Source organism: Lemur catta, chromosome 5 (genome assembly GCF_020740605.2).
Source record: "Lemur catta isolate mLemCat1 chromosome 5, mLemCat1.pri, whole genome shotgun sequence".
Taxonomy (NCBI): Eukaryota; Metazoa; Chordata; class Mammalia; order Primates; family Lemuridae; genus Lemur; species Lemur catta.
The window spans coordinates 85,977,631-86,002,260 of record NC_059132.1 but is presented as its reverse complement, the minus strand read 5'-3'; positions in this window follow the sequence as shown (position 1 = coordinate 86,002,260).

The window sequence follows — 24,630 nt, the reverse complement described above, 5'->3', positions numbered from 1 at the left end:
GCTAGATTAGAGCAGGAAGGCTGGTCTTTGGGAAGTGGATAATATTAGGGGCGTTTTGGTGCAGTGTCCTCATGACTAGAAACTGATTTGTCCCTTTAAATTAAAAAAAAAAAAAGAAAAGCTACACTTTCTTCCTGATTCAGAACCGTTTTGAGGTTGACATCACAAGTACCCCTTTTCTCCTCTCGCTATCTGGTGGGCCCTATCTTCTCAGAATGATGTAGACACGTGTTCTAACCCTTCTGCTTTTTGTCCACTGCTGTGCTATTATAAGCATTATTGATCACACAATCCATTAGGGCACCATTCACCATAAATAATTTATCTCTTCAGGCATGAGCTCGTCTCCGCCACAGATGCCATCAGCAAGAATCCCCTTCAGGAGGTTTGTACTGGAGGAAAAACAACTGCATTGCAGATATAGTTTAAACACACAAGGCCTAGGGAGAAATAAAAATAATGACTGAGCAAAACCCAGTGCCTGGAGACTGCATTCTACTGGGGATGTTCTACCAGAGAAAGAACAAGTCTGAGGGTTTTCAGGCCAGCTTTACTCCCACAGAAAGCATGCTGTCCTGGAAAGTAGGTATAAGCCTCATCTTTTTAGCTGAGGGATTTTGTTTAGGCAGCATATCGATATTTGTTGGACATACTAGAGCAGTTCTAGATGTTGTAATTGCTGGGGGGCAGGGTAGGAACACCCAGCCAAAGAAATAGTAGACATGGCATCGTATCTGTGTATACCTTAAAATTCTATCAGCTCAGTAGGAAAGAACATGTAATTAAAAACTACAAGATCTCGGGTAAAAAGAAGCAAAAGACTGCAAGAGCATTCGAGCTCCAATTGCATTTATAACTGGCTGAAAGGCCGTATAACAATAACAGAGGTCAGATTTCAGGCTTTAAGTAGGTTTGCAAAGGAGGAAGAGCCACATAGACAGAGAGGTGGGTAGGGGAGATGCTGTCGCAGGGGAGGAAGATGCGTGTGCAAAATCTACAATTGGGAGCTCACAAATCGTGATGCCAGGAAGCAGATTTCACCTGGGGCAGAGATCCCACTGTGTAAAGCCAGAGAGTACCAAGTCAGGATGGTGGAAGGGGGGCTTGGTTATAGCCCTTCCACACAACGCTAGAGTCAGAGGAGCCTTTTGGAGGCAGAGAAGACCTGAGGAAAATTCACCTTTTTCTTCCTTTCTGAGTTCTTCTTTCTTGAGCTCCCTAGGACTCCCCTGCTACTGTAGGGTTTTGCAGAGAAAACATAGCCATTAAGCTCACTAATAATATATCTATATGCTAAGTCTCTGAGTAAGTCAGGACCGAGACAAGAAAACAGCCTAAGTCAGGTAGTTCAATACAGGGAATGAACAGAGGAATCAGCTATGAATAGATGGAAGAGCTGCAGCGCTGACAAGGACATGGGGAGGCAGAGATTAGCAATGGCAAGAGCCAGAGGAACCAAGGAGATGAGTCTAGGGCATCAGAGGACACTGGAGCCATGGTAGGACCACAGAGGAAACATGGACACTGCCAGAGACATCACTGCAGGCAGAGCAAGAGGGGTGGAAGTATAACTTCTTTCTTCCTCTGCCCTCTAACCTCCTGCTTGGACTTCCCTTTGGCCTAACCTAACTGGACAGAGACGGCCAGGCCCCCCACCCCCCAGAGGTGTAGTTTGTAAGTGTGTGCAGCGACAGGGTGGGGAATGACTGACATTCCCTTGTACAGTATTTGCAGGTGACTCCAAAAAAGCCATGTTTGTCTCTAGGAAATAGATTTATTATGGTAGAACTGGGCAGCGAATGAGGCCGTATTTGGCGGCAAGATCTTAATGACTGCTATGGTCTGAATTCTCAAATTCCCATGTTGAAACCCAATCCCCAGTATGGTGATATGAAGAGGTGGGGCCTCAGGAGGTGATTAGTGAGGTTATTGCCCTTCCCAAAGAGGCCCAAGACAGGTTGTTCATCTTTTCCACCATGTGAGGACGCAGCAAGAAGCGCCATCTATCGAGGAGAGAGTGGGCCCTCACCAGACATCAGATCGCTGGCACCTTGGTCTTGGCCTTCCCAGCTTCCAGAAGTGGAAGCAATAAATTTCTGTTGCTTATAAATGAGCTGGTCTAAGGTATTTTATTGTAGTAGCCCCAAGGGGCTAAGACTGTGCAACTAACACTACCCAGTCCACTGCCGGTCTTCTGGCAGAGTGTACTCTGCTGCAATCAGAGTGGCTGTGAAGTGGGGACTTGCCTAGATCTCCGTTGAGGAGTCTGAGGTCCCTTCCACCACGATTGTCCAAGTTTAGCTCTGGTGAAGAATCAGGCACCCATCTTGACCGGAAACGAAAGCGCTGGAGGCTCAGTGAAGGCTGGGCAGGAGCTGGGGAAAATCTGTGGTTTCTGCTTCTCTGACTCAGTCCTAGAGACAAAGCCTGTGTTCCAGAAGCGTCTGCAGCCTTCTTCTCCTCGCAAAGGTCCCCTGCTGTTGTTTCTGGGCCCCTCTCGTTCCTCAGAGATCTTGCTCATCCCAGAGGAACAATCTTGGCCTAAGTCTCTTAGGTTCGATTTGAGTAACGGATGCAACCACACACCAGTTCTATCAGGGAAACTCTGCCGAAGCATCCCCAGGCCTGACGACACTCCTGGGTGCTGGGTCTCCCACAGACATTTTGTCCCCAGGGAAATGCTCCTTAGTACGCTTTAGGGGCTGTATGCCGTTGCATCAAATAGTTCAAAATTAGTCCATGTGGTGGTCATGGTGCAGGATGATAAGACAACAGAGAGATTGTGTTTTATTTTGATGCATGGCACATTGACTTAATACAATTCCCTTAGTTCGGATCGATTGAGCACAGGGTAGAAGGCCTCACAGAGACATGATTCCTACCCTTATGCCAACTTAGTCAGGGCCCCGAAGAGGACGCCAGGTATTGGCTGGCAGTGGGGCTGTGATGAGTGCAGGACTGTGCAGGCAGAGCATTGCTTTCAGAGAGTGGGACATGATGCCTGTGTTGTTCATCTGTTTGGTGCTATTGCTACAATTCGCTGGTTCTTAAACAGAGCTTGACAAAATAGGCTTGTTGTTAAGCCAGGCTGCTAATTGTGCTGGTAATTAAAAATTGGCAGTGCTGAGTTTGGCCCACGTTCCCTACCTCAAAACCTTCCAAATCAGCATTTGCCTTTCACAATGAGCACAACACCTGCTCTGTTTCCTCCGCTCATTTTCTAGGACCTTCAAATGCCACTTCGTTGATACTTTCACTAGGGCCTGGGAGGATTTCTTGGTATTTCATTCAGAAAGATCGCATGTGTCCTGGAGAAGGCAGGACTATATATAGCCAGGGCCCAGCAGAGGGTGACCTCCAAGAATGCTCCAAGGAGCCAAGAGCATGACTGCGCTCGTGGCCTCGTATCACCCTCCTGCCAGGCTTCTTTGATGACACCAAGTTCTGTTCAGACTCTCTGGCTCTGGGAGCCCGAGTGTCAATTCTTGGAGGTTGAGAGCCACGTGGCAGACTGCAGCTTGCCTGCTTGTTTGTGCATGCACGCTCGTGCACGCATATCCACTCAGAGCTGATGCGTCATCCTCCTATATTTATCCAGTTGCTGTTTCAGTGGCTCTGAGAAGTGTCTGGAGGAAAACAAAGCTGCCTCCTCCTGCTATGCAAGCTGTCTGCACTCCGGAGACAAGCTCTACTGTCTCATTCTGCGTGCACGCGTCTGTGTGTCTGTGTGTACGTGTGCACGAGTCGGGGGCGTGGTGCGGGCCAGGGGAGAAGAGCATGGTTCCCAGAGTGCCTGGGTCACTGATGAGACACCCTCTCCCTCCCCTAGCCAGGCTGGAGCTCACAATTCAGGAGCAGGCAGCTTTGGTGCTCTAGCCATGGCCCCACTGTCCTTGCTCACTCCCAGTTAGTCCTCGCTGGGAGGGACACGATATGAGTAGAATGAACATCTGGGTGGGGGACTGCAGCTGGCCAGGCCCCTGGGGCAGGACAAAGTGGCAGTGGTATCTGCAGTAAGGAACGAGCACCTGGAAAGGCATCACTGAGTGTAAGGGATCACTGATGTTGCCTTCCCAAGACTGCTGTTTTACAGGTGAGGAAACTGAGGCCGGGCAGGTGAAGAGTCATCCAGCGCTAAGCTGCCTCTGGAGCTCTGCACTTCTGAATCCCAGTGCGGTGACTTTCCATGGCCCCGTGGCCAGCAGTTGGAACCTCACCTCACCAGAGGGCCGTTCTCCAGCAAACCTGCAGAACAGAAGATCCAAAGACGACGTGCCAGAGACTAACCACAAGTCTCGGCCAGGGAAGCCCATTGACAGGCGACAGGCAGTGTGTTGGCCAAGAAGGACTGGAGAGGTGATTGCACCTCAGGTCTCTGGCTTCGGCTGGGCCACCTGCTAACATACCCTTGTCACCACTCTGTCCTTGAGCCATTATCACACCCTGCACTCTGGCCACCTCCCAGGCACATGCTTTTACAGCCACCACTTTATGCGTTATGGACAAGCACATTACCCACAGGATGACTCATTCTAGAAGGATTCAAATAGATACATCCAAATAAATCCAGGCTTCTTTGCCTTTCCTGAAAGCCCATTACCTCATGATAACGTATGTGAGAGAAAAATAAATACCATTCTGCAATTTTGCAGAATGATGAAGATCTTTATTAATGCCTTCCTTGGGTAGGGGGAAGAGAGAGGTACTCAGAAGTGCCCATCAAAACTTGCTACAAATCCACATCTCCTCTCCTCCCTCCCGCAAATCCCGCAGCTCACGGCAGCTACTCAAACTCTCCTCTCTTGCAAAATCTCCAGCCTAGGCGGACTGTCTTGCCCCTCCCTCCTTCCTGCCTCTTGTCCTTGAGTCCTGGCTGTTTTCTGTGCTTCCTTAGGTGGCCCTATGCCCTATCCTATGCAAATCAAGTTAACCTCTCTTTACTTTCTCCCACTTCTCTTTTCTACCCATTTCTCTGACCAGCACACCAAAGGCATCCAAAGGCACAGGAACTGAGCCACTGAGACAGACAACGATCTTCCTGAGGATGCAGGGAAGGGAATGATTATAAATGTTAGGTTTTTTTTGTTTTACCTTTGGCCCGTGAAAAATCAAATCAGATTGATCTTCAACTAGTTGTAGTCTGGTTGGGTTGCTCCATTACTGAATTCCTACAGTGCTGGGAGTAATACAGTGTCAATTAAAGGCCCCTTAAATGAGATGCTTCCTTGTTTCAAACAGGCTGCTGCTGCCTCTCAGACCGGGGAAGTGGCCAGGCTCTCCCCCGACAGCAGTATTCTCAGGATGCCATGGCGGGTGCCTTCCCAGCTACTTAACTGTTGCCAGCTGGAGTCACAGCTCCTTTTTCACGAGGTTATGGTCAAATCTTAAATCAATTCCAAAGAACCATAAACCCTTCAGGAACTTTCGCTCCATGTGTAGTGTATCTGTGTCCCTGTTCCACACGGGTAAGAGCTCATTGCCAGAGCAGAAGGCTCAGAGCATCAGCACAACTTCTGGGATTGGAGGGAATCTCCCCTCTCCCTCCTAGGGTCCTGCTTCACACATATGTTAGGAGCTTTCACCCTTTAGAAAGCTTTGGGAAAAGTAGCGGTAGCCCTTCTCCCAGCCCTGTTCACTCTTCCCTGAGTGGTAAGTTGTGACTTATCTGCTTGGTGACACGGGAAGAACTGAGGACGACAAACTCAGCCCTTTCTTTCCGGTCCTTTTGCATCTCCCTTTCTGAGGATAGGTGTGTTTCGCTCACCTCCTGCCTTGTGGGTGGTGATCGTGAGGGGGTCAGGGCCCAGGCCTGCTTCTAGGGCCAGGTCAAAAAACCTAGCTCTCATTTGTTCCAATGTAAGGACACCGTAGATGCAGCTGACACAACTCTTTTGCTATATGTCTGTAAGTTCTGCAGAGCCAACCTTCCCTTGGGTGAGCTGTACCAAGTTTTAGACTTGGGGGAAAAAAAACTAGGGAGTCTGACTGTGGCCACAACGAAGTCCCACTCTTCAATCCGGCTTTATCCTTAACAAAACAGACATTACCTTCACTTGTCTGATTTTGTTCAACTGTTTCTCGCAGTAGCACTTATGAAACCATAATATCTGCGTTCAATTCAATTAAACTAGTATTCAACTACCAATTCTGTAAATACCCCTAGGGAGGAAGCACATTAACTCATAACCCCTTATAATGAGTGAATCTAGGTCATGCAATTAACATTTCCCAATCATCCACCATGAGTGAGTCTAAAGCCAAGAAAAATGGTAGGTCATCCCGGGTTAGTTCTTAGGATGATATCAAGGGTAATGATGGAGAATCCAAGCTCCACAATCCAACTGGCAGTGTATTTTGATCTCAATGTCTGACAAGACTAGGAAACTGCTCTCTTCCTCCAGATGGACGTGGATGCTTGTCGGTGGCAGCACGGTGCCCTGGTAAGGGATGTGGCTTAGGGTCAGACAGCTTGACCTCACCCCTTCTTTACCCCGACCACGTAACCTTGAACCGGTTACTTAAATTCTTTTTTCCTTAGATTTCTTACCTGGGAAATCGAGACAATACCTCATAGGACCATTGTGAGGAATAAAATGAGAGAACTGTATAAAGCCTCTTTAAACAATGACTGGCAAGTAGTAGGACCTCAATAAAGAATAGTGATTATTATTCATACTTAAAAGTAAGAAAATATGTTTCTGCCGCCAAAAAGTTTCTCTTATGGAGGCATCTTTAGAATGTGTCAATGGGAAAGTGTGTGTTACTTTTACAGTAATTTTGTTTTGCAGGCATTTTAGGAGGAACGCTTTAAGTGAGGAACAGCTATATAGCTTTCTACCAAATGTGAATTGAGAGTCATTTGTTAAAAAAATAGAAATACTCTTTCTATTGCTTTCTTCACCCACACCATCCCAAAGAACATTTCTTAGCTGCTTTTGCCCAAAGACACATGTCAGACCTACGGTCCAGTGACAACTGCCTACTGAAAGCCCTGACATGGGCCCCTCAGTGGGGGCATTTCTAATTTTGAAATGATCTGTGTGGGTCAAAAGCTCCATGCTTTCCAACAAGTGGATGATTGATAAGACTTTCTTGTTCACTGATCAAGCTTGGTAAAAAGGCAAAATTGGAACTAAAAATACCCTTTGTGTTTGAACTAGGGTCATTGAAAGTAAAAGGAGACCCAGATTTACATATGTGATTATATGATTATATATTTAATTAGTAGTTTGGAGTAAAATTATCCTTAAGTCTGGGAATTTTTGTTGTCTTATCTCAGAAACTCGTAATTGTTACTATAACAGAGTAGTCTGCCTCTTTGCTGATTTCTTCTAAAAATTCAAAATATTGGCCCTTACCCCATGTAGGAATTTTGCAACCTATCAAGAAAGAAATCCGTTTGAAAGTCAGTCAGCCTTCACATGAATTTTCTGTAAAATTGAGGTGACATTTTATGTATGAACTAAGTAAAGGTGACATAATAAACGACGGTCACTTAGGCTCTATTCCCACTATCCAGAGGATGCTCAGGTGAGAAGCTCCTTACAGAAACTCTCTGACTCAGTCCACCACCGTCCATGCCAGAGGATCCTCGTGTCATTTGTCATAAATTGCTGCACTTCTACTGGACAAATAAACTAACAGTCACTAATCCGAAGTTTATCCTGCAAGCAACAAGTGATCAGACTGGAAATATAGATTTTAAACTTAGTGTATGAACTAGCGTGCAGAGCAATAACAGCAGAAAATTCATCTCTTTTTTTTTTTTTTTTTTGAGACAGAGTCTCACTTTGTTGCCCGAGCTAGAGTGCCGTGGCGTCAGCCTAGCTCACAGCAACCTCAAACTCCTGGGCTTAAGCGATCCTACTGCCTCAGTCTCCCAAGTAGCTGGGACTACAGGCATGTACCACCATGCCCGGCTAATTTTTTCTATATATGTATATATGTTTTTAGCTGTCTGTATAATTTCTATTTTTAGTAGAGACGGGGTCTCACTCTTGCTCAGGCTGGTCTCGAACTCCTGAGCTCAAACAATCCACCCCACCCGCCTCGGCCTCCCAGAGTGCTAGGATTACAGGCGTGAGCCACCGTGCCCGGCCAGAAAATTCATCTCTTTTATTGCAAATCTTCCGTCCGCACCGAAGAGAGAGAAGTCTCAAACCCAAGAGCCTAAGTTAGTGTCCTGGGAGAGGCAGCCATTAAATTCAAGATCCTGTTGCTAATTTACAAAGTAAAGCCAAGAGTGAAGGCAATAAAGTCATCATTTCATGAAAGAAGCAGGTCCTATTTTTTAATGTCCTTTGGGGAGCTTTCTGTGTCCAGTGCTTTCCATGGCTGAGACTTCGTGCCCGTAACAGGAACCCTATATACTGGAAGATAACAAGATGTCCCAGGCAGACGCTGTCTCTTGTGCATGCGTCTCAAGGAGACAGAGAAGCAAGGGCAGCAGACGGAGACACTGACAGAGAAGCTGGCCAGCTGCTCAGCGAGACACTAGCATCCGGAGCAGTGAGAAGGTAGCTTCAGAGGGCAATGAGATGACCAGGACCAGAGGGGCCACTGGGACCCGAGAGCCTGAACAGCTGTGAAGGCCCCTCTAGTTCTCTGTGAAGCGTGGCTGGGTGGCTGCTGAAATCGGTCCCTTCCCTTTCCTTACTCTCTGGTTTCTTCTTACAATAACTGCCAACCACCAAATGGGTCTCAGTCCCTTGAACCCAAGAGACGCTAACAATGGATCACACTTTCTATCAAGAATCTGAGGACTAGGTGGCAATTCAGTGTCCCCATAATATGTTAGCACTCCCACTTGAAGGACCTGGTTCTTTGACCTTAACAAGTTCCCTGAAAAGAATTCTATATTTGCTCTCTGCAGTGAGCGAAATAACAAAAATGCAAATCTCTGCTCTTCCCCTGTATGTCAAAGACGTTCGTTTTCAAGGGAGTTCATTCTGAGAAATGACCTCTGAGTAACAGTACAAGGACTGCGGCTTAGCTATTTTAAAAGGAAAGGGCATGGCTAACAGTATCTAACATTTACTGTGTTGTTCTGGAGGCTCTGCGCTGCATGTACATTACCTAATCTAATCCTCACAACAGCCTTTGAGGTAGGTATCAATCTTACTCCCTTTTTATGTTAGTAACTGAACCGAGGTCATCCAACTGGGAAGTTGTAGAATTGGGATCCAAACTCGGTTTTAACTCCAGAGCTTGAGTTCCTAAGCAGTGTGCTGTAATGGAAGCACACTCTCAAAAACACATTTTGTCCAGTTGATGGGATATTTTCTGTTCCCAGGAACTTCTTCCACTAGCAGGTCTGAGTAGCTGAGCCTGTGGGCAGCTCCTACGCCCTTCCACAGGGGACGCCAGCGACCCCCACACCGTCTGGTGGAACCAGGGTGCTTTCTGTCCTCCACTGAGAAAATCACAAGGGATAATCTTCCTCTCAGTCTGCTCTTTGAACACACTAACCCAGATTTTTAGAATTCTCTACTTTTACCTGGTTCTTGCTTTTTGCTTCAATTTCCAAGAGATCCCAGGCTTCAGGCTTTTTTTCCACCCAGGGGAGAGAAGACATGATACGATATGATTTTATTAGATAAGAGGAATACGCCCAACATGTGCAGCAGTTTTAAGATATCAGGTTGCCGGTAGCCTTTTGCCGTGGTGGAACATTTCCAAATATAAGAAAACAAGTCCCATGACCAGGTCTCTAACTGTGTTTCTCCCCAGTGGTATCATACAGAAGCCCTGGAAAACGGTATACGTAATGTGTCATCCCCCAGTTGAGGCCTCACTGGCAGAAATACTGGCAAAAACACACATCTTTGCCATGATAATGTCAAGGACTTCTCAGTATGCCAGCTCCAGGGCCTGGGTCAACAGAACCGCATGGGAGAATGGCGGTAATTCTCCCAATTGTTCACTTTGGGGAGGTTTTCATTCAGATGCTTATGTGTATTTCACTTGATCCTTCTTACGACCTCAAGCAGGAGGACAGGTTTTCAAGTCAATCACCACTTCCAAGAAGGAAATCTGGGGATTTTTTTCTCTCCTAGCCACAGATACACAACTATACCTGTTCTTTAGTTGTCTGTAGTGAAAATAATGGTAATTATTTCAACCTATGTATATAGCACTATATGTTTTCATATATATATATTTGCTTTACATGCACCTTTGTAAGAACACACATCTTGCTTATGGGTCAATCTTTGTCATTGTTTTAGTGTTCTCCCATCCAAGTGCTAACCAGGCCTGATCCAGCTTAGCTTTTGAGATCGGACAAGATCAGGTGCATTCAGGGTGGTGTGGCTGTAGACTATTTTAGTGTTCTAATTGAAAAGCACACACAGAGCAAGAGAGGGGAGAGCACAGATTCTAAGGCAGGGCTGAGCCTGTGGGGGAAATAGTTTTCAGCATCACCTGGGGGATTCATTGAAAGTGCTGTTCTTTCCCTGGATCCCTTGCTGCCTCTACCACTGCACCCACCCCAGGAGGAATCATTACGATCGAGGGCATGTTGAATCCCTCAGATGCATTGGGGCGGAAAAAATCTTGAGTCACTACAATCGAAAACATTTGCAAAGAAACAGTGATACCTAGGTCTGTGGAGTGGATTACTTTTGTAGCAGGTATGGTTCTCGGTCCACACATTAAAGTATGCAAGCAATACTAAAATCTCTTTAATTTCCAGGAATCAACTAAATTTGACTTTGAGCCCTGATCTTCCCAGGCTCATGAGAAAATATAATCTCAGTCATTTTGGGGGCTTCCCCTCCTTCCTATGGTCATGTCGCTGTCCAGCATATTCTGCAGAGTGGAGGTGTCTGTGGAGGTGGAGGACTTGGTGATTGTCTTCTGTTGCACAGGTTTTCACTAAGACATCCCTCATCCTTGGTCCTAGGGATTTTCAAGACTGTTGGCATTTTGATGCTTCCAAGACACACTTAAGATGGAGCAATCTCTTGTAAGGTGGTTTGGAGGTCCTGTTTGCCTAGACATTGCATGCACCTCCTCCTCTATGCATCTTGCAGCCTCTTTCCTGCCCTATTCTAAGGGCTCCCTTGGTCTTCCACTCTGGTGCAGGAACCTTTTGTCTAATCTAGGAAGGTTCCTTTTTCTCCTGTTATCCTTTTGCTTCGTCTAACAAACCCCTTATTTTTCTTCTTCCTTGCAAACTCTCTAAGTTCTGCTGTGGGCTCAGGCTTCTGGAAACAAACCCCAGAAATTCTCAGAAATTATTTCTACTTTCCATCCCACCACATGCCTCCCTTGAGCCCAAATGGAACTCAGAAGCAGCTCCAAGTTTGAGTGAGAGAAACATGCAGAAGAGAAAAAAATATAAATTAGTGACCCAAAATGTTATTTTTTCACATTTTTATACCCTCTTTACTTGGGATTCACAGTTCTAGTTTCCAAACATACCTAGAAAGATGTTTTTGGACGGTTGCAGTGATCCTCTAAAACTTTCAAAATCAAGTTAATGCCGGTGAAATTTAAAATTTTAAACATAAATAATGGTTCTGATTAAAGCTTGGAGATTTAAGAGCTAGAAAGAGCATTGCGCCTGCTCTTACAATAAGAAAAAAGCTAGATAAACTGCAAAATTAACAACTTTCTTGAGCCTGTTGGTGAATTGGTGTTACAGGCAAACAGCTAACTTAAAACCAAGAGAAGGACAAAGGCCTGCAGCGGGGAAACAGGATTCAAGCAAATGCTTACCTGGGGCAGATGCTGTCAAATGCCATAAAAACTGGTAAGAAGATTAAACTAGAAATGTTTCAAGAATTGCTAAAGGCCAAGTGTGGGCTAGCATGAGAGTGTGAAATCCCAGGGGCTGCAGACATAGGAGGGTTCACACTCTCTCTCTTGTAGCTTTTTCCTCCAAGAACACCAGGTGCTCACAGGGAAGATCAGGAAGACAATGTCCTGCAAGGAGCCAGCTAGAGAAGCGGAGCAGCAGCACTGCCCAAACACCACCCTGACACATCTCCTTTATCTTCCCTACCCAACACAGCCTTCATCTGCAGAGGGAAGGGGCTCAAAACCGTACCCTGAAGGCACTGGTGGAAACTGACTGCAGTTAGGAGAAGAGAAGTGGGGGTGGGGAGGGGGGAGCTCCACACCTGGAAGAGAGGCAGGAATACCTGCTAGGTCAGCACTACAGCTAGGGAGAGGGCAGAAGCCATTGAGACCCAGGTTTCCTGTGTCTGCCTAAGACTGAGGCTTTATGAGAACATGAGAGGTCACCCCTCTCCCTCTCCCTGCCACCCGTGCTAACAAGAGCTGCAGTGGAATGCAGTTTGGAGAGCTACAAGATACAGACTCTCTCTGGAGAGGAGCCCAGAGAGAAGACCCCAAGCCAAGAGGGGAGACAAAAACAAAGTATTGCTAGAGGAGTTTGAAGCCTCTGGAGCACTGAGGGTAACCATAGCAGTAGCAAACTCCCAGTCCAACTCTAGACTAAAACCAAGCATGTGGCCAAGTGACGTTTGATAAGGAGACTAGTACAGATAGAAGGAAGCCAAGTGCTATTCATCAAGACAATGAGGGAATGACCTCAAAGGCATTTTGGAGACCTTTGGGGGCTGCCACGCCCATGACAGGTCCAGAGTGCTAGGCCTGGAAATATTATCAGAGCAAACAGACAAAAGAAAATAATATAGAATGGAAATCAATGAAACTGAAAATAGAAAAACAATATATAAAATCAATGAAACCAAAATCTGACCCTGATAGTCATAAAATTGAAAAGTCACTGGTCAGGCCAACCAAGATAAAGAGACTGAAGACACAATTTGCCAACATCAGGAATGAAGGAAGGAGGATCAGTACTGATCTCACAGACATTAAAAGGATAATAACAGACTACTACAGACAGCACTGTGTCCATAACTTCAACGATTTAGATAAAATGAACCAATTCCTTGAAAGGCTCAAACCACCGCAACTCACTCAAGAAGGAATACCTAACCTGAATTTGCCAATATCTATTAAAAAATTGAATTTGTAGTTTTAAAACTTCCAGAAAGGAACTGCTAACCTACATGGTTTTACTAGAAAATCCACAAAACATTTAAGCAAGAAATAATGCCAATTGTACACAATATCTTCCAGAATATAGAAGAGGAAGGAACATTTCCCAATTCATTTTATGAAGTCAGCATTGCCCTAAGACTCAAACCAGCTTGCACATTGCAAGAAAACTACAGACCAAGATACCTCATGAACATAAATGCAAAAATTCTCAACAAAATGTTAGCAAATTGAATCTATCAATCTATAAAAAGGATAATATATGACCAATTGAGGTTTATCCCAGATCCCGGAAAAGAAAAGCTGGTTCAAATTAAAAAAATCAATCAGTGTGATTCATCATATTGTATATATTCATTTCAATAGGACAAAGAAAAATCAATGAAATTCATGACAAAAGTCTCAGAAAACTAGGAATAATAAGGAGGGAACTGTAGGAAACTGTGAAAAATCTACAATTCACATCATACTTAAGGGCAAGATACTGAATGTTTTCTCCTCTAAGACTGGAAATAAGACAAGAATGTCCACTCTGACTATCCCTATTCAACATCACACTGGAAGTCACAGCTAGTGAAATAAGCCAAGAAAAAGAAATAAATGGCACACAGATTTGAAAGGAAAAAGGTAAGACTGTCTTTATTTGAAGACAACATTTATGTCAGTGTAGGCAGCTCCAAAAGTCTACAAAAACACTCCTAGAACTAACAAGTAAGTTTAAAAAGGTCAATATACAAAAGCCAATAATATTTCTATATTTTAGACATGAACAATTAGCATTTGATATTAAAAGAGTACCATTTACAATTGCACTGGAAAAGTTAAGTACTCAGGAATAAATCTAACAAAGTATGTGCAGGGTTGATATACTAAAAACTACACTGATAAAAGACATTAAAGAAATCTAAATACATTGAGAGCTATACTGTGTTCATGGTTTGGAAGTATTAATATCATTAAGATGTAAGTTCTCCCCAGTTTGATAATTCAATCAAATCTTAATCAAAACCCCAGTAAGCATTTTATAAACACTGGCAGGCTAATTTTAAAACTTACATGGAAAGGCAAAGGACTTAGAATAGCCAAAACAATTCTGAAAAAGACAAAAGTTAGAGGGCTCACATCAAAGGATTTCAAGACCTTTGCAAAACCTGTAGTAATCAAGACAGTGTTGAATTGGCTAAAGGATAGACACATACACCAGTGGAACAGAATGGAGAATTCATAAACAGACCCACAGAAATATTGCCAGCTGATTTTTCACAAAGGTGCCAAGGCAATGCAGTGGACATTGGATAGTCTTTTAAAAATAATCTTTTAAAAAAATATGTGCAAAAAAATGAACCTCCTCACACCCTAAACAAAAATTAATTCAAAATAGATCATAGACCTCAATGTAAAATGTAAAACTAAAAAATGTCTAGAAGAAAACATAGCAGAAAATTTGCATAAGTTTGGTTTGGCAATGAGTTTTTAGATATAACAATAAAAGCACAGTCCGTAAAAGAAAAAATTTGATAAAACTGACTTTATCAAAATTTAAATCTTTGCTCTGCCAAAGATATAATTGAGAAAATGAAAAGACTGGCATAGAGACAAGGCACAGATTGAGAAAAAATTTGCGAATCACGTGTCTGACAGACACGTGTGTCTAGAGTATATGAAGACATGTTAAAACTCAACAATAAGAAAAGAAACAACCCTATCTAAAAAATGGGCAAAAGATCTGAGCAGATATTTCACCAAAGAAGATATCAATGGCAAATAAGCATATAAAAAGGTATTTAGCGTTTATTGGGAAAATGAAAATGAAAACCATAACATGATAGTACTATATACCTATTAGAATTGCTAAAATTAAAAAAAATCTGACAGTATCAAATTCTGGTGAGATGCAAAGCAACAGGAACTCTCATGCATTGCTACTGAGCATGGAAAATGGTACAACAAAGTTAGAAGACAATTTGGCAATTTCCTATAAAGTTAAACATATACTTAACACATGATTCAGAAATCCCTCTCTAAGGTATTTACCCAAATGAGTTGAAAATTTGCATTCTTACAAAAACCCAGGTAAGAATGTATTAATATAACAACTTTATTCACAGTCATCCCAAACTAGAAACAACCAAGATGTCCTTCAGTAGGGTGATGGTAAAATGAATTATGATATAGCCATTCAATGAGCTGTTATTCAGCAATAAAAATGAATGTGGTATTGATTCACACAACAACATGGATGGATCTTAAATGTATTTTGTAAGTGAAAGAAACCAGACCCCAAAAGGCTACATATTGCATGATTACCTCTTTATTACATTATCTAAAATGCATATCTATACGGCCAGAAAACAGGTCAGTGAATGCCAAGGCTGGAGAAAAGGGGAGAGGTTTTCTACAGAGCAGCTGGATAGGGTGATTTTTAGGGTGATAGAACTGTTATATATAGTATTGGGATGGTGGGTACATGGCTCTATGCATTTGTTAGACCCCATAGAACTGTGAACTACAAAGAGTGAACTTAACTCTATGCACAGTGAAAAAAAATCAGTGAGGATGTCAGGGGGTATCCCAATAAGGAATGCAGAAAAAAAAATTATTTGCTGAGCAGCAACTTTTAAAAAGTGTCAAGGAGTAGAAGAAACAAACAGCAATAAACATAGTGTCATGACTCCAAAAAAGTTCTTGTATAATTTCTTCACTTTTGTCCACTGCGGTGCATTCTGTTCATGGAAGCTCCTGAACAGCAAGGCCCGTGTTTGTCTCCCTCTGTAGGCCCGTGGCTTACAGTACAGTGTTTCTGAAACTCGAGGAATATGCAGATCTATCACCCTTTTAGGGAGAAAAACCTCTCATAGTTTTTCTAAGATGTCTAATGCTGATGTATTTCATCACTTTGTTTAAAAAAAAATGTTTAAATGTACAAATATATAAATTTTTATGCTTACAATTCTTATACAATTAAGAAACCATAACAAAATTATGAATTAGGGACAAAGATCTGTAACCTCAATAAAGCTCAATATGATAGCATCAGACTGATGAAACTGAATCACTGCTCACTATATGACATGGCTCCTGAGGCTTGTGGTCTGGACTTTGAGGTGGGCAGGCACGATTACTGCTGGGACTCAACATTTCCCACCTTTATTCTCTCTTTTAATGACTACACAAAATTCGTTTTTACAGAATACCCCCCTGTCGTATAGGACAGCTTGAAAAAGTTGAGTGTCACTTCCCACATTAGCACATTCGTAATGACTAGGGGACTTTGTGATGATGATGGCCGACTCTGCTATCTTTTGTCCTGAGTTTTGCCTGCTTCAGAGGAAGATGCAAACACCACCCTCAGGTGGGATTTCAAAATCTTGCACCACTACACTGATCTGTTTTGAACTATCTGGAACTCCCTAAGGCTACGGTAATGCTTTCTACTGTGCTTTCAAGACTGAAAGAAAAATCACTTATTAGTGGACGGTTCAACCAGCGACTTAAATAGAAATTATTTTTAAAAACATGCCCGACACCTAATTCTGTTGATTACCTGTGATTTGGAGAAATTTGTGGCATTACAGTGAATAGTTAAGTTTCGTTAAGTCTGGAGGAATCCAACACTTTGCTGTAGTTCTTAGGAAAGTAAAACATGCCTTTGAATTTCGCAGTGGTGCAGCCAGTTTGCTAAAGGTTGGGGCTGGACTAAGGCTGTGTCAGGGAAAGATGCTGACTGGCATATTTTTTCTGTAGCGCTAAGTGTGGCGGCTGGTTGGGCAGCTCAGCGGACAAGAGAATCAAAGGTCTTCCCGCCCCTTAGCGCCCTGCAGGTGTGTCCAACACACACCACACTTGAGAAGTGAGTGCATGCGAGCCAGACCCTGGCAGCCCCAGTCACCAGCTGTCTAGTCCTTGTGCACATCACCAGCCTCTGCGTTTTCATTTCCTCATCAGCAATGCCAGTAAGGATAATGGCAACGAGTTTCACATGAGAAGATGCAGGTAACGTGCTTAGCGCGTAGGCCATGCTCTGTACTGTTGGCTCTTGTTATTGCCACACTTAACACACTGGGTTATGGTCACCTATTTCCTCTTTTTGCTTTAAACTCAACTGGTCTATTAGTCTTTGGAGGGCAGGCACCATAACTTATTTCTCTCTGTATCCACAGTCCTGAGTACACAACAGTCAATCAATGTGTTTTGAACTGAAGAGAGGGAATAGAATTGGAAAATTGTTCAAGAGAGAGCAAATTGAAGAATGCGACCAAGCAAAGGGACAAAAATGAGTAATTTTCACTTTGGAGTGTAGGAAAGTAATATCTGTGTGCCACCTTAGGGTCAACTTCTGTGCCCATTATTTTTTCATCTCAATGCCTTTAACAAATTATTCCTCACAGTTTCTTTGGGCAGTAATTCTGTAACTACAGTTGTTTTCTTTCCTACAAAATAGACCTCACTGGTAATAAGAAAACCAATTTCTAAAAAGTCTTACCCTGAGGTGATGGAAATGTTTTTGATGGGGGTGTTGGATACATATCATATATCTGTAATCTTCAATTTGCATACTTTATTGTATTCATGTTATACCTCAATACAAAATTTTTAAAAGCTCTGTGCCCATCAATAGTGATTCCTTTCAATACATGTCTACAAGATCACCCCTGCTATCCTGGCAGTTCCTTTCCTGGTGCCTGCCAACCTACTGCTCCCAAGGCAGCCTGTATCTACTTAGCATATAATCACAGGAAATCTCCTGCTACTCACTTTGAATAAACAAAGTCCTCAAGGCTTTGAAACACTGAAGCTTTTTGTTAAAGAGCACCCAAAATTAATTTTCATATAATCTATCCACCAGAGGGAGCCAACAAAGCCAGAATAATAGGAACATTCTGACCTTAGCAAGCCATGAATCAAGATTTTCAAACAAGGACTGCAGAGTTTAGACACAAGCAAGTACCAAATTGCTTGGTTCCAAGGAAGGCATGTGAAATTTTACTGAAGTCAGATTTCATTCATGGCTTTATTTTTCTCAACAGTAGACATGTTGTAACAATAGGAGGCAAATAACTTTGAGGTGTTAACACTAATAAATGCCTAGTAAGGCTATGGGCATGAAAATGAAAATAGCTCACCTTTAAAAAACACTTTACATATTCTGAAGAATTTTCAGTTGGAGATGTGAGTGCTGGCAATTCTTCCCCTTAATATAAGAATTTAATTTATAAATACAGTTAATGCCTGTAGGAGATTAAAAAAATAGTTTCCATTGCATCGATGCGGGGTCCCACTAGCATATATGCAAATTAGAAAAAGGCACACTTGGGAGGTCTGGGAACGGTTTGGTGGACAGAGCATGGGATGGATTGCAGACCCCACTTTCCCATTAGACAGCTCTGTGTGACGGTAACATCCCTCTGTGGCAGCCCCCGAGTCTGGGCAGTGGTGGCTCCAAGGGTATACTTGAGAGAGTCTGTAATCCTACCTTTCTCCCATTCTTTGAAAAGTAAGGACAATGATATTTTCTTTATCTAATGTAAAACAACTTCAAAACTAGTTGCCTACCTGCCTTCTTCCAATCAGAATGCCAATCTAAGTTCTTCTTGTAGAGAAATTCTGGCACCACCACTGAACTATGGAAATAACCATTTTCCATACTGTTCTCTGCTTCCAATCTACCCTGCTGGAAAGGTGTTGCTCATAATTCCCAAATTGCCTTTTTCTTTGTAATTTCCATTTCCTGATCACTCCCTAGTTCCTTACTTTTATGACCACTATCTCCCCCAGATTTCTCATTTGATAGGAGGAAACTGAAACCAGGCATTCATTTAAACATCTTCTATGGGATCATTCCTCAGTCTTACCTTATTTGATCTGATGACAGCACTTAACATTGTTGATCACTCTTTCCTTCAGAAATAATTTATTTATTTGCTTCCAGAACATAGCTCTTTTGCTTCCCCTCCTTCCACCCTGACTTCTTCTCAATCTCCTGCATTGGTTCCTGCTTGTTTTCCTGACGTCTAAGCGTGGACAGTGGCAACCCACCCTCTCCTCTGTTCTGTCTACACCCTTGTCTATATGATCTCAGCCCACGTCAATTCCAGACAACTCCCCCAGTTTATATCTCCCCTAGCCTCTGCCCTAAACTTCACACTCATATTGAACTGCCCACTTAACATCTCCATTTGGAGGTTTAAAGGCATCTCAACCGAGACATGCTCAAATCAAACTCTTAATTTTCCCCTTCTGTGTGCTCCTCTCACAATCTTTCTCACCTGAGCTAATGATACGTCTCTTTTTAGTTGCTCATGCCGGCAACCTCAGAGTCTTCCTTGGCTTTCTCTCACTTTGCACGTCAGCAAATGCTGTTGATTCCAGATGTGAAGAATTTGGCTACTTTATACCACCTCAACAGCCATCACTCAGGTCTAAATCACAGCGCCATCTCTTGCCTGGATTATTGTGATATTTAATAGTCTTCTAAGTCACTTCCTGATTCTGCTCGACCAGAGGTTAATTGTCTTCACCACGGTGAGAGAGATCGTGTTGTAACAGAAGTCAGGTCCTGCCTCTCCTCTGCATGGCACGTCCCATCTCACAGAGCAAAACCCAGGGGGCTTAACTGGGCCTGTGAGGCTCTACGTGGTCAGTCCCCTGCTGTGTTTCTAATATTGCTCATGTCTTCCTGTCCTTGCACCTTCTTTGGGCATGCCAAACCTGCTCATGCCACCTACGTCTTTGCATTTGCTGATCTCTCTTTCAGTGTTTGTCCATCAGATGTCCTCAGGCTTGCTCCTTCAGCTCCTTCAGTCCCCACACCGATGTCATCCTATCAGGTAGGCCTTCCCTGATGCAGTATATTAAATAACACCTGCATTCCTCTCACTTTCCGTCTGCCTTACCCTGCATTATTTTTCTTCGTAGCACTTCTCTCCATTGTATGTGGATGTGTTTAGGTATATATACATATAGCATATATATATTTGTGTGGGTATATATAACATATATTTGTCCATTTGTTTAATTATTGTCTGTTTTTCCCACCAAGAATGTAAGCTCTGTCATAGAAAGTATTTTGTGTCATTCGCGTTATATCCTCAGTGCCTGAAACAGTGCCCAGCACATAGCAGGTGTTTGATAAATATGTGTTGAACGGATGTTGAATGAATCTAGGCAGTTTATATACTAAGAGTTATATACAATATGTAAAATAAAATGTGTTAAACTTTGCCTTAAATTTTCCTGTGTTGCCCAAGCAGAATTGGGCATCTTGGAAAGCATTTAAAGGAGTACAGTGTTTATGCTTGGAGCACAGTGGATACCGCATGAATATTTGATGAATGGTGGAATGAAATCTGCCATCTTTGTGCTTGAGTAGATTGCCTGAAGGTAATTGGGCAAAACAGGAAGCTACAAATCAACATCATTTAACCCTTTGTTGTTGTGTTGAACCACAAAACATTATATTTACTACATTTTGTGGTTACTAATTGCTATCAAATGCTATTATTAAACAGGAGTTGTACACATGCTATGTGCCCATCCAAATGAGCATATTATGAATGTCATGGTTCATTATCACTGATGCCGAAGAATCCAGACTGATGTCTTATGAGGGAATATCCACCAGGGAAGTCAAGAATTGTGTTGCTATGTATCACCCCTATTGCCAAAGATAATTGCCTAAGTAAAGATTCTTGATTTGATGTCAGTTCACATATTCAAGTATATTTACTGAAATTGCATCCATAATGTAAATGACATATAATTTACATACACTTGTGAAAACCAAAAGCTAAATTCATTTAAAACAGAATATAATTAAGGTAAAATTTTTACTTAACCAAAAAAACACACTAATAGCTAAACTGTTTTGTTTTCTAATTTTTAGTTTATTGTGGTAAGAACACTTAACATGAGATCTATCCTTTTAACAAACGTTAAATGTACAATACAGTATTGTTAACTATAGTTAACAATTTTGTATAGTAGATCTCTAGAACTCATTCCTCTTACATAACTGAAACTCTATAGGTATGAAATAGCAGCTCCCAATTTCCCCCACCTCCTAGCCCTAGCCCTATTCTACTCTCTGATTCTGTGAGTTTGACTATTTTAGATGCCTCATGTAAGTGGAGTCATGCAGTATTTGGCATATACATACAGTGGAATATTATTCAGTCTTTAAAAAGAAGGAAATCCTGCAATATGTGACAATAGGGGTGAGCCCTGAAGACATTATATTATAGCTGTAAGAGAAATAATCTGGTTTATAGCAGCCTAAAGAACAATACAAATCTAAAATCTCCTAGTATTTCCTTTTTACACTTAGTGTTTGATCTTCATATTTAAAACAAACATGTAGAGGTAAAAATACAATATGCATGTTAATCAGAGTGTACATTTTAATGCCTGTGTGCTATGGCGGCCACGTGCTGTGGTGGTGAGAGTGTGTGTGTGCCCGGGCATGGATCTCAGCTCTGCCACTTCCTGGCTGTGGGTCTTGGGCAAACCATTTTGTCCTCACATTTCTGTTTCCTTATAGGGTTGTTGTGAGGAATAATGAGATGGTGGTAGGTAAAACAAGGTAGGTAAAACCCGAACAGTAGTGTTGAGCAAAGAGTAATCACTCAATGAATACTAGCTATTGTTATTAGCTACACATAATGAAAATAAAGTTTCGCCATCACATTTTCCCTTTGTAGCTAATGGGCTGAATTAATCCAATTTGCACTAATTTGTCAAAAATATCCAAATAGTTTCACTTGAAATTACTCCCAAAGAAAGAGAACCTTTTATACCTAAGAGGAATGCTTAGCATCTTCTTTAGAGATGCCAGTTTTCTCTCCAGGAATCTGCTGATTACATACACTTCAGAAGTCATAATTGGTACTCAGAGCTTTTAGAGATATTTCCTTGGTTATTGTTCAAAAATAACTCTGAGAAAGCCCATAGGAAACACTGGCTTCCAATGCGCTTCATTATTGTTATTGATGTTTTGAGATCACAGCAAAGGGAGTGTGAGAATGCTGCTTAATTTTCTAATGTTACTCATTTTCTACTTTCTTCAGCTCTGTTACCCCCAACACCCATTAACATGCACACAAACTTACATACACACATTTATATCTCATGCCTCCCTTTTTAAAAATGAGAGAAAGTGATTTATTATATACCCCAAATGACTTTAGTGTTATACTTTTGACTCTTTTTCTAGGGAAGATTATATTATAGTAAAGATTTGTATTCTTACCTTAACCTCCTTTGATGCAGGTATATTCTAGCCCTGTTGATTCTGTGATACATGGTCGACTAATCTTCCATTGAATTTGAAACTGTAGAGCAGGTCATGATTTAGGATACTTACAAACAATTCATTCATTCATACTATGAAGGGACAAAACACCATGGATAGTTTTTGCTGATTGGATTTTCTTAATCTTCTTTTTATTTTTTTTATTTTTTATTTTTTTTGAGACAGAGTCTTGCTCTGTTGCCCAGGCTAGAGTGAGTGCCGTGGCATCAGCCTAGCTCACAGCAACCTCAAACTCCTGGGCTTAAGCGATCCTACTGCCTCAGCCTCCCGAGTAGCTGGGACTACAGGCATGCGCCACCATGCCCAGCTAATTTTTTCTATATATATTTTTAGTTGGCCAGATAATTTCTATTTTTAGTAGAGACGGGGTCTCACTCTTGCTCAGGCTGGTCTTGAACTCCTGACCTCGAGTGATCCACCCGCCTCGGCCTCCCAGAGTGCTAGGATTACAGGCATGAGCCACCGTGCCCGGCCCCTTAATCTTCTTTTTAAACTGGAATAAAATTCACATAACATAAACTTAACCATTATAAAATTTGTAATTCAGCAGCATGTAGGGAATTCCCAGTGTGGCACAACCATCACATTTCTCTAGTTTCAAAATTTATTCATTACCCCAGAAAAACACCCCATACCTATTAAGTAATCACTCTCCACTCTCCCCATCTCCCATCCCCTGGAAACTGTTAATCTGCCTTCTGTCTCTATGGGCTTGCCTGTTCTGGATATACCATGCACAAGGGATCATACAATATGTGACCTCATGTGCCTCTGTTCTTTCATTTACCATAATGTTTTTGAGGTTTATCTAAGTTTTAGCACGTATCAGTACTTTGCATCTTTATTGCTGAATAATATCCCATTGTATCTCACAATTTATTTATCCATTGATCCATTGATGGGATTTGGGTTGTTTCTACCTTTTGGCTACTATGAATAACACTGCTATAAACATTCGTGTACAAGTTTCTGTGTGGACATATGTTCTCATTTATCTTGGGTATATATGTCTAGGAATGGAATTGCTAGGTCATGTGGTAACTCCATGTTTAACTTTTTGAGGAACTGCCAAACTGTTTTCCACAGTGGCTGCATCATTTAATATTCCCACTAGCAATTTACAAAGATTTCTATTTCTCCATATCTTCACCAACACTTATTTTTCATTGTTTTGTTTTGTTTTGTTTTAAATTAAAGCCATCCTAGTGGGTGTGAAGTGGTATCTCATTGTGGTTTTGATTTGCATTTTCTTCATGACAAATGATGTTGAACATCTTTTCATATGCTTATTGGCCATTTGTAAATATTCTTTGGAGAAATGTCTAGTTAAGGTCTTTGCCCATTTTAAAAAATTAGATTGTTTGTCTTTTTATTGTTGAGTTTTGAGAGTTCTTTCTATATGCTCGATATTACACCCTTAACAGATTTGTGATTTGCAAATATTTTTTCCCATTCTGTAGTTTTCCTTTCACATTTTTGATAATGCTCTTTGATTCACAAAGGTTTTTAATTTTTGTGGAGTCCAGTTTATCTATTTTTTCTTTTGTTACTTGTGCTTTTGGTGTCAACCTGAGAATCCACTGCCAAATTCAAATCAATCCTCAAATTCATAAGGAACTGCAAAGAACTCCAAGTACCCAAAGCAATATTGAAGAAAAAAACTAAGTTGGAGTAATCACACTTCACAAAATTCAAAATTTACCATAAAGCTACAGTAATCAAAACAGTGTGGCACTGGCATAAAGATAATCATATAGACAAATGGAATAGAACACAGATTCCAAAAATAAACATGTGTGGACAGTTGATTTCCAACAAGGATACCATGGGGGGCGGGGGAATGCTCTGTTCAACAAATGGTGTTGGGACACCTGGATATCCAAATGCAAAAGGATGAAGAGACACCCCTACTTTCATATTCCGTATACAAAAATAAACTCAAAATGGATCAGTGATCTAAGTATAAGAGTTAAAACTATAAAACAAAGGGGAAAATATTTACCATGGATAATTTAAATCCACAGGGAGTTCTCTACCCCAGTTCTCTACTTCTTCTCCATCATAAGTTTTGATCAATGAATAAGGGGATGGTAGCAATGTTGACGGGCTTCAGTTCCTCTCTTTGCATTTTCCCGTCCATCAGGTTAGATACTACATAAGAAATGTCCTTGAAGAATATCAGAAAGAAGGCAAAGAATCAAGTGCTAAACTAAGTCTGACAAAAAGGTACAATTGGCCATGAGTAAGAAAAATGAAACCCAAATATGTGGTATAAACCAAATGTGCCC